General features: G+C 41.5%; 1 long non-coding RNA gene across 1 annotated transcript; it reads left to right on the top strand.

The window, feature by feature from the left end:
- The first annotated feature begins 507 nt into the window (after positions 1 to 507).
- On the top strand, positions 508 to 960 carry LOC117452148 (uncharacterized). Its single transcript, XR_004552774.1, has 3 exons — positions 508 to 574; positions 691 to 748; positions 830 to 960. It is a non-coding gene; the product is annotated as an uncharacterized lncRNA (long non-coding RNA).
- The last annotated feature ends 7,833 nt before the right edge of the window (positions 961 to 8,793 follow it).

The following is an 8,793-nucleotide window of genomic DNA, read 5'->3' as shown; positions in this document are numbered from 1 at the left end:
ATTATTCTACTGAAGAGTATGATGTAATTGTCATTTTTGACACTTTTGACTTTTCACACTACAGGGCCTACCAAGACAAGGGTTCTCGAACAACTGTGGGGTGTTTGTTTTGATGGTAAGATACTGGATATACAGTAAACATATAGTAGTCCTTTTTTTCTGTTTATAATAATGTATACAAATGTATACTGCTGTCAGCATGCTATGCACTCCATTATTGCTCATAGTTTGAGACATGCTGTGATTTATTTATATCCAAAACAACATTCACGGAGGAATATTATTTGTCAATGAACACCATAGCATCACAACAACCTAATATACTGTAATATACTATTTCTTTATTTATAGTACGCATTTTACATTGTGGCAAGAGCCCAATTTGATTTCAATGAGGTATGTAGAAATAAGAGTTTCATATTTCAGTTTTTCATTGATATCACTTGTGGATACAAGACTTTTCAGGACATATGTTGTTGACCCATCTGGTTGTGTGCTTTTTATATTCCAAGACAAACATGCAGCAAATTAGGCACTGATGGTGCCTAGTTCTCCTCAAAAACGTTCCCATGCCGTATGTTTCTTTAATTTTACAATTTACATTTGCATTCTTGAGACTATTTGTTACACTGTAACCTGACTATATCATTTTTAATGAATGTTTTTAATGTTTGTCTTTCATTCACCAAGGTCTGAACAAGAGAGGTCGCAAGACTGCAAGAGGTGACGGGAGGAAAAGGCAATGCAGGTAGAAGTTGTTGAATCACAAATGATAAAGTCTTGAACCAGTGTGAGTGTTAAACATTTAACCTCTCTAAATATATTTCAGGATGAAGAGGTTGTGAGGTTCCACAAAAGAAGCAGGCCATCATTTGAGATGGGGTCATGAGTGACCGCTGCTGGGGGGGAGCTGTTACAATCAGCTGTATTAGGTTCACTAATGCCTCAAAATGTATTAGTTGTCACGATCTGTCTGTGTATTATTTTGTCCTGTCTTGTCTGTTGCTTTCTGTGTTCAATAAAATTGAAAGTCCTGAATTCAAAGTGTTTCTTAAGTAAAAGAGTATAAGTATTATCAGCTAAATGTACTCGAAGTATCAAAAGTAGAAGTACATGCGGAATGGCTCTGTTCACAGTATTATATTACCATTGATATTATCCTGTCAATTCTATCAATTTGTCAATACGATGGCACTTTTTTAATATATTTTTTAAAATACTGGTAGGAAATAATGTGATATGATTTCATTTATATCACATGTTTTTCAGTAAAAAGTGAGTAAATATACAATATTAAATTAAAATTAAAAAGCTGTACGTTAAAAAACAAATGAAGGCCCTTTCTTGAAGTCATAACTGAAATAATTGATGCAATTAACATGCACATAGACATTAAAATATGCTTTGAAGGCTGTTAATGTGTTTAATTTGAGTTTTACATTTTTAAATGCCGTTGCCATGGCAACAGATCACTCGCCATCATCACAGACCTCAAGGTATCATTATGGGGTAAAAAGGTTCTCATAAACACATTTTAGTACCGGCTCTTTTTGGTGTGAACGCGACAAAAGAGTTCTCATGAACTAAGTTCTCATGAACCTTTGTGGGAAAAGTACTGCGGTGTGAATGCGCCTAATGGGGTTGTTTGCGTGGTGCAGACACACTCCACCACGCAATGCGGTGTTAAGGAGTCGTGGTGGAGTCACGGATTCTGGTGAGATCAGGTTGGTCAAAGCACCTGGTGGTGAATAACAAAGAGTTATATTCCATACTTAGCCGGGAGCATTGTCTTCTTAATTAACATCAAGTTTTGCCACTTTAGCTTTTGTAAGTATTCAACAAAAGTGTAAATTATCTTAGAGGCTCCGTTGGACAGAGCCAGGCTGTTACCAGTGTTTATGCTAAGCTAATCTATGCATCTGCAGAAGTTTTATCAGCAGAAGTTTATCACCTTCAACAGAAAGTGATATCAATCCTTTTATTCAACTATTGAACCTTGAACAATTGAATTCAATGATTATTTTTTCTAAACCATCAACGTGTATCTTAGACCCAATTCCAACTAAGCTGTTCAAGGAAGTGTTTCCATTAATTAGCACTTCTTTATTAAATCATATGAATATGTCTTTATTATCAGGGTATGTTCCACACTCATTTAAAGTAGCAGTGATAAAACCTCTTCGTAAAAATAAGTTATTGTACTCGGCCCAAAGACTCTACGAAACAAATTATCTAAAGATATATTAACTATGGATGGCATTAATTTGGCCTCCAGGGAGACTGTAAGGAATCTTGGTATATTTGATCAGGATTCTTTAACACCCACATAAAATCAATCTCAAGGTCCGCCTTTTTACGTAACATTGCAAAAATCAGGCATATCTTGCCTCAAAACGATGCAGAAAAACTAGTCCATGCATTTGTTACTTCAAGGCTGGATTATTGTAACTCTTTATTATCAGGGAGTACCAAGAAGTCAGTCAAGTCGCTTCAGCTGATTCAAAATGCTGCAGCTCGTGTACTAACCAGAGTTAGGAAAAGGGATCACATTACTCCTGTTCTGGCTGCCTTACACTGGCTCCCTATAGAACACAGGATATCATTTAAAATTATTCTTCTCACCTACAAATCCCTTAATGGGCAGGCGTCATCTTACCTTAAATAACTCATTATACCCTACTGTCCTACTAGGGCATTGCGTTCCAAGAATGAAGGGTTGTTGGTTGTTCCTAGAGTCTCTAAAAGTACAATGGGAGCCAGAGCCTTTTCTTATCAAGCTCCACTTTTGTGGAATCAGCTACCAGTTTGTGTTCAGGCGGCAGACACCCTATCCGTTTTTAAGAGTGCGCTTAAGACCTTCCTTTTTGATAAAGCTTATAGTTAGGGCTGATTAGATTCAGCCCCTAGTTTTGCTGCTTGGCTTAGACTGTTGGGGGACACCTTACTTCTTCCTTCTCTCTGTCTGTACCTGTGTACTCTCATGTTCCGAATAACCCAGCTTCCCCCAAATTTCATTTTGGTGTCTATCTACGCCGGGATCCTGAGTCGTGACTGATCCTGAGTCCTGATCTGAGTCCTGGATTTCGAGTCGTGGCTGAACCTCTCACTGTGGTCCTGCCTGACCTTCATCATACTACTTCCCTGATGTCTCCCACAGGATTGTTGACATCCTCGTGGATTCATCTTATTATTATAGACACATGCATTGCCAAACATTTGGTCTACCTCAGTGTGAGAAAAAGTTTTTAGAGAGTACTTGTCCACTGGGGGCCACAGGAATCTTCGTCATCGTATTTTACATTTTCCCACGGTTTTTTACGACACCGCTAATGTAAGTGAGCGGTAAGATTTTACTGCATCACACATAGGGTTGGGTATCGTTTGGATTTTAACGATTCCGGTTCTGCTTTTCGATTCCGGTTATTTTCGGTTCTCGATTCCGGTTCTTTGAGAGGGTAAAAATAAGTCAAACTGGGAGAAAAATATATTTATGTAAACATTAAGTAAAATCTGTATTCCTATTAACAAATCACTTCATACTGTTTAATTTCTTACGGTTATTGAATACAATTATATAAAAATAATCTCTGCATTGTTTAGTTAGTTCTAAGTGGTGCAGTTTGAGAATTTAGGCTACAATTGGCCCAGTCTCCTCTGATGTTACACTGCAACCTGAGTCCAACCACACATGTCCAACACATAGGACATAACCTAATAATAATAATAATACATTATATTTATAGCCTATAGGCCTAGCACTTTTCTACAACTCAAAGACGCTTGCACGCTTATACACACCTGCAATACACATGCTGCAGCTGCCCAGCTGCTCACTGTTTGTAAAAGTAAATAAATATAGTATCGTATTTTCATTTAAATAATGTAGCTACTTTCTATACCCTGCTTCATAAACAATACTGACATCCCTGTGCTCCTCCGAATCTGGGGGTCTGGGGATGTGAGGACAGCGCGAGGACACAGACAGGAGGCTGCTTCACTTCATAAAGGAAATGGCGGTCAATATTAACAACACAGGACCTAAAAGGCTTATTAACCTTCATTACGTGTTAGAGAAAGAAGTTGAACATAAGAAAGTTTGACAAAGATGAGGCTGTTAAACGGGTAGCGGATCCACTGTGTGGAGAGAGAGAGAGAGAGAGAGAGAGAGAGAGAGAGAGATCAGCTGATACGGAGCATAGAGAGAGAGCTGCAGTCCGCGGGGCTCGGCCTCGCCTCCTGTCCTCACAACTCTTATTAACGGCCCGTCTACACTACAGCGTCGACAGCGTCGAAAGCTCCAATCTGCCCATTCACTTTCAATGGGGTGACGTCACGTAGCCGCGCTTTTTCGCCGAACTGAATTGTGGGTAGCAGAGCGGTCCGTCTCAGGCGACAGAAGTTGAACATTGTTCAACTTCTGTCGCCTGAGACGCCGGAGTAGCCAGCGCCAGCCAATCAAATCCCGTTTCCCAAAATCTGACAGCTGAAGCCGTAGCCAATCAAACCGCGTCTAAGCTGGGAGAGATATCCCGCCGTTCATTTCTATATTTCAAAAAAAGTCGGAAGAGAAACTAACTATCGCCGTAGCAAATCACCCGGTTTTGTATGACCAGACCCTCTTCACCTCCCGGGATACAAACCGGAGGAACCAGGCATGGTTTTCGCCTGTTTGGGGAGTTTATATATATATTGCTCGCATAAAATCCCCGGGGTTTTTTGCTTTGTATGTCGGGGGCGGGAGATTCATGTGATTGGTTGTTGGCCGTGTTGCTTGAATAAAATCCCCAAGCTCCAGACACGCCCAGCTCCAAGCTATTTTTGAAGCTGTAGTGTGGACGCTCCGTAATCCCGGTACCGGACAATTGTTATTTGTTCCTACTCGGAACCGAGTTTTGCTTCCCAACCCTGCCACTGTGCTACACTTCCCGCCCCGCCCCCGTCTAACTGTACAGAAAGCGGCGAGATGCATTTCCTTATGAATCGACAAGCAGCACCGAAACTAACATTTCTAAACGAACAATGGAGGACACGTACAATTTGCGAATGAGTTCTGCCTTTTGTAAACTGAATGTACCAATAATTTGTCAATAAACGTCACTTGTCCGCCGGACAAGTCAATTGACAGATCTACTTATCCGATATTGTAAATAACACGTCCTGGACGGTGAGACGTGTACTTTTTCGCACACTGTCAAAAATATAAATGCAACACTTTTGTTTTTGCTCCCATTTTTCATGAGATGAACTCAAAGATCTGAAACATTTTCTATAAAATAACCATTTCTCTCAAATATTGTTCACAAATCTGAAAAAATCTGTGATAGTGAGCACTTCTCCTTTGCCGAGATAATCCATCCCACCTCACAGGTGTGGCATATCAAGATGCTGATTAGACAGCATGATTATTGCACAGGTGTGCCTTAGGCTGGCCACAATAAAAGGCCACTCTAAAATGTTCAGTTTTATCACACAGCACAATGCCACAGATGTCGCAAGTTTTGAGGGAGCGTGCAATTGGCATGCTGACAGCAGGAATGTCCACCAGAGATGTTGCCCGTGAATTGAATGTTCATTTCTCTACCATAAGCCGTCTCCAATGGCGTTTCAGAGAATTTGGCAGTACATCCAACCGGCCTCACAACCGCAGACCACGTGTAACCACACCAGCCCAGGACCTCCACATCCAGCATGTTCACCTCCAAGATCGTCTGAGACCAGACACTCGGACAGCTCCTGCAACAATCGGTTTGTATAACCAAAGAATTTCTGCACAAACTGTCAGAAACAGTCTCAGGGAAGCTCATCTGCATGCTCGTCGTCCTCATCGGGGTCTCGACCTGACTCCGGTTCGTCGTCGTAACCGACTTGAGTGGGCAAATGCTCACATTGGATGGCGTCTGGCACGTTGGAGAGGTGTTCTCTTCACGAATGAATCCCGGTTTTCACTGTTCAGGGCAGATGGCAGACAGCGTGTGTGCGGCGTTGTGTGGGTGAGCGGTTTTCTGATGTCAATGTTGTGAATTGATTGGCCCATGGTGGTGGTGGGGTTATGGTATGGGCAGGCGTATGTTATGGACGACGAACACAGGTGCATTTTATTGATGGCATTGTGAATGCACAGAGATGCCGTGACGAGATCCTGAGGCCCATTGTTGTGCCATTCATCCACAACCATCACCTCATGTTGCAGCATGATAATGCACGGCCCCATGTTGCAAGGATCTGTACACAATTCCTGGAGGCTGAAAACATCCCAGTTCTTGCATGGCCAGCATACTCACCGGACATGTCACCCATTGAGCATGTTTGGGATGCTCTGGATCGGCGTATACGACAGCATGTTCCAGTTCCTGCCAATATCCAGCAACTTTGCACAGCCATTGAAGAGGAGTGGACCAACATTCCACAGGCCACAATCAACAACCTGATCAACTCTATGCGAAGGAGATGTGTTGCACTGCGTGAGGCAAATAGTGGTCACACCACCAGATACTGACTGGTTTTCGGACCCCCCCAATAAAGCAAAACTGCACGTTTCAGAGTGGCCTTTTATTGTGGCCAGCCTAAGGCACACCTGTGCAATAATCATGCTGTCTAATCAGCATCTTGATATGCCACACCTGTGAGGTGGGATGGATTATCTCGGCAAAGGAGAAGTGCTCACTATCACAGATTTTTTCAGATTTGTGAACAATATTTGAGAGAAATGGTTATTTTGTGTAAAATGTTTTAGATCTTTGAGTTCATCTCATGAAAAATGGGAGCAAAAACAAAAGTGTTGCATTTATATTTGTGTTCAGTGTATGTTGTAAATGTATTATCTTTTCAATTTACACACGGCATATCTATTGCACGTTTGTCCGTCCTGGGAGAGGGATCCCTCCTCTGTTGCTCTCCCTGAGGGTTCTCCCATTTTCCCCTTTAAACTGTGGGGTTTTTCCTTTTTTGGAAGTTTTTCCTTGTACGATGTGAGGGTCTAAGCCTAAGGAGTAGGACAGAGGGTGTCGTATTGTCATACTGATATTCTGTACAAACTGTGAAGTCCACTGAGACAAATGTAACATTTGTGATATTGGGCTATATAAATAAACATTGATTGATTGATTGCCAAAAAAAGAACATAAGCCTATTTCCCAAAATATTTAACCATGCCTTTAAACTATCCCTCTATTTACTCGCCCGCCCCTGGTGCCTTCCACGACAATTGTCAGTCCCTGGGCCACAGTCTGTTTACCCACTTCCATAGGCTGCTGCAATAATCATTACAAACCCCATGAAACGTTACACCCCAGATTGGAGATCTTCCTCTGCGCTCTTCCACAGGCTGTGGGGACATTGCCCTCCTTGTCAGTGAACTAAAACTTGTGGTAACAAAAGCTGACATCCGACACAGCTCAGACAGGTACATGGGAAGTTGCTCTTTCAAGGTGCTGAGCTGCCTTCCTTCCTGGCCCTGCAGGACGGGCTGAGAGGGGGCTCTGTGTGAGGAGGAGGGATCCAGTTGCAGGCAGCTGAATCGCTGCTCTGTTGGGTCTCCCCTGGACACTGTCATAGCGTGTTTGCTAAAGGCGGGTCAATGAGGACTTTCTTTGGCACAAGAATTTCACAGCACACGACAGCACACACACTGGAACCAGTGAGGCCCCCTGCAACCTAGATCTCTGCTACTCGGGTGAGAACGGAAGTGGATGTTGATGTAGCAGGAGGTGGAGTAAAGCTGTCACAAAAAGCTAGTCTATTGGCTTAGCTTTTAGGTTGATTAAAAGGAATTAGTAATTTGTTATAAGTGAAATATGTCCATCATATTTGAATGATGGTTTTACTGTAAACGCTATACCACCTCTCACACAGGAAATAAATAAATTTCAAAAAGAGCCAGTGCAGTTGTTCGATGACACAAAAGGTCTTCACATTTTTTGTTGACTTTGTTGTATGTTCTTTCCAAGGTCATGAATGAACTGTCATGCTCCTCTGACTAATTTCTGTATTAACTGTAAGTTTATATATGCTATTATTGGTCAAATTAACATGTTGTATAATTGTTTTAAATTATAATTGTATTGAGGCAAAGTAACCTAGACAACTATTAATGTGCAAATTATTAAAAATATCAGCCAAGAAACATCCTGTTTCAGTAGGAGCAGAAGTATTGTACAACAACAACAAAACAATAAGAATTTGAAAAATGTTCAAACTAGTAAGAAATTCTACATCTTATAACACATCCCCAGTTTGGTGCAGCTTCAGTTCAAGTGCATAATAATTAACATGTTCGAACCCTCTATAGTTTTAGAGAATAAACCATGTATTGGACAAGGTGTTCAATTTCAATAGGCTAAAACTATATTTATTGCTTTAAGGGCAATAGTATTATATTGCCATGTTTACATTATGAAGGCCAGGAAAATTCTACAGTAGACATTTTACACAGCAGACATTTTCAACTGCAGTATGGAAAGCACAGGTGTCACTAATAACATCACCAAAGGTGGCTTCGAGAGAGATTGGACTCATAGTCAAAATGTTGTTTGTAGCTTGCACACACATTCATTTATTACCATACATGACGAGAACCTACTGCATGTTTGACCTACCAACAACTGCTTCCTAAGAGACTCCCCTTCAGCTGAAGAAGCTGAAGCTGCACCGTCTCTGCTTAAATCTGTTTCTCTCGATGTCAGCTGAGTGCGACAGAGGGAGGTGTTCCCCCTTTCCCGGTTCTCAAGATTTTCCTCAGTCCACAATAAACTTTCATTTTGGGAAGTCCACACATACACACAGTGACAACGGCGG

The sequence above is a fragment of the Pseudochaenichthys georgianus genome, chromosome 9 (genome assembly GCF_902827115.2).
Source record: "Pseudochaenichthys georgianus chromosome 9, fPseGeo1.2, whole genome shotgun sequence".
Lineage (NCBI taxonomy): Eukaryota > Metazoa > Chordata > Actinopteri > Perciformes > Channichthyidae > Pseudochaenichthys > Pseudochaenichthys georgianus.
The sequence above is the reverse complement of the archived record's forward strand: the minus strand, read 5'-3'. Positions and strand labels throughout refer to the sequence as shown.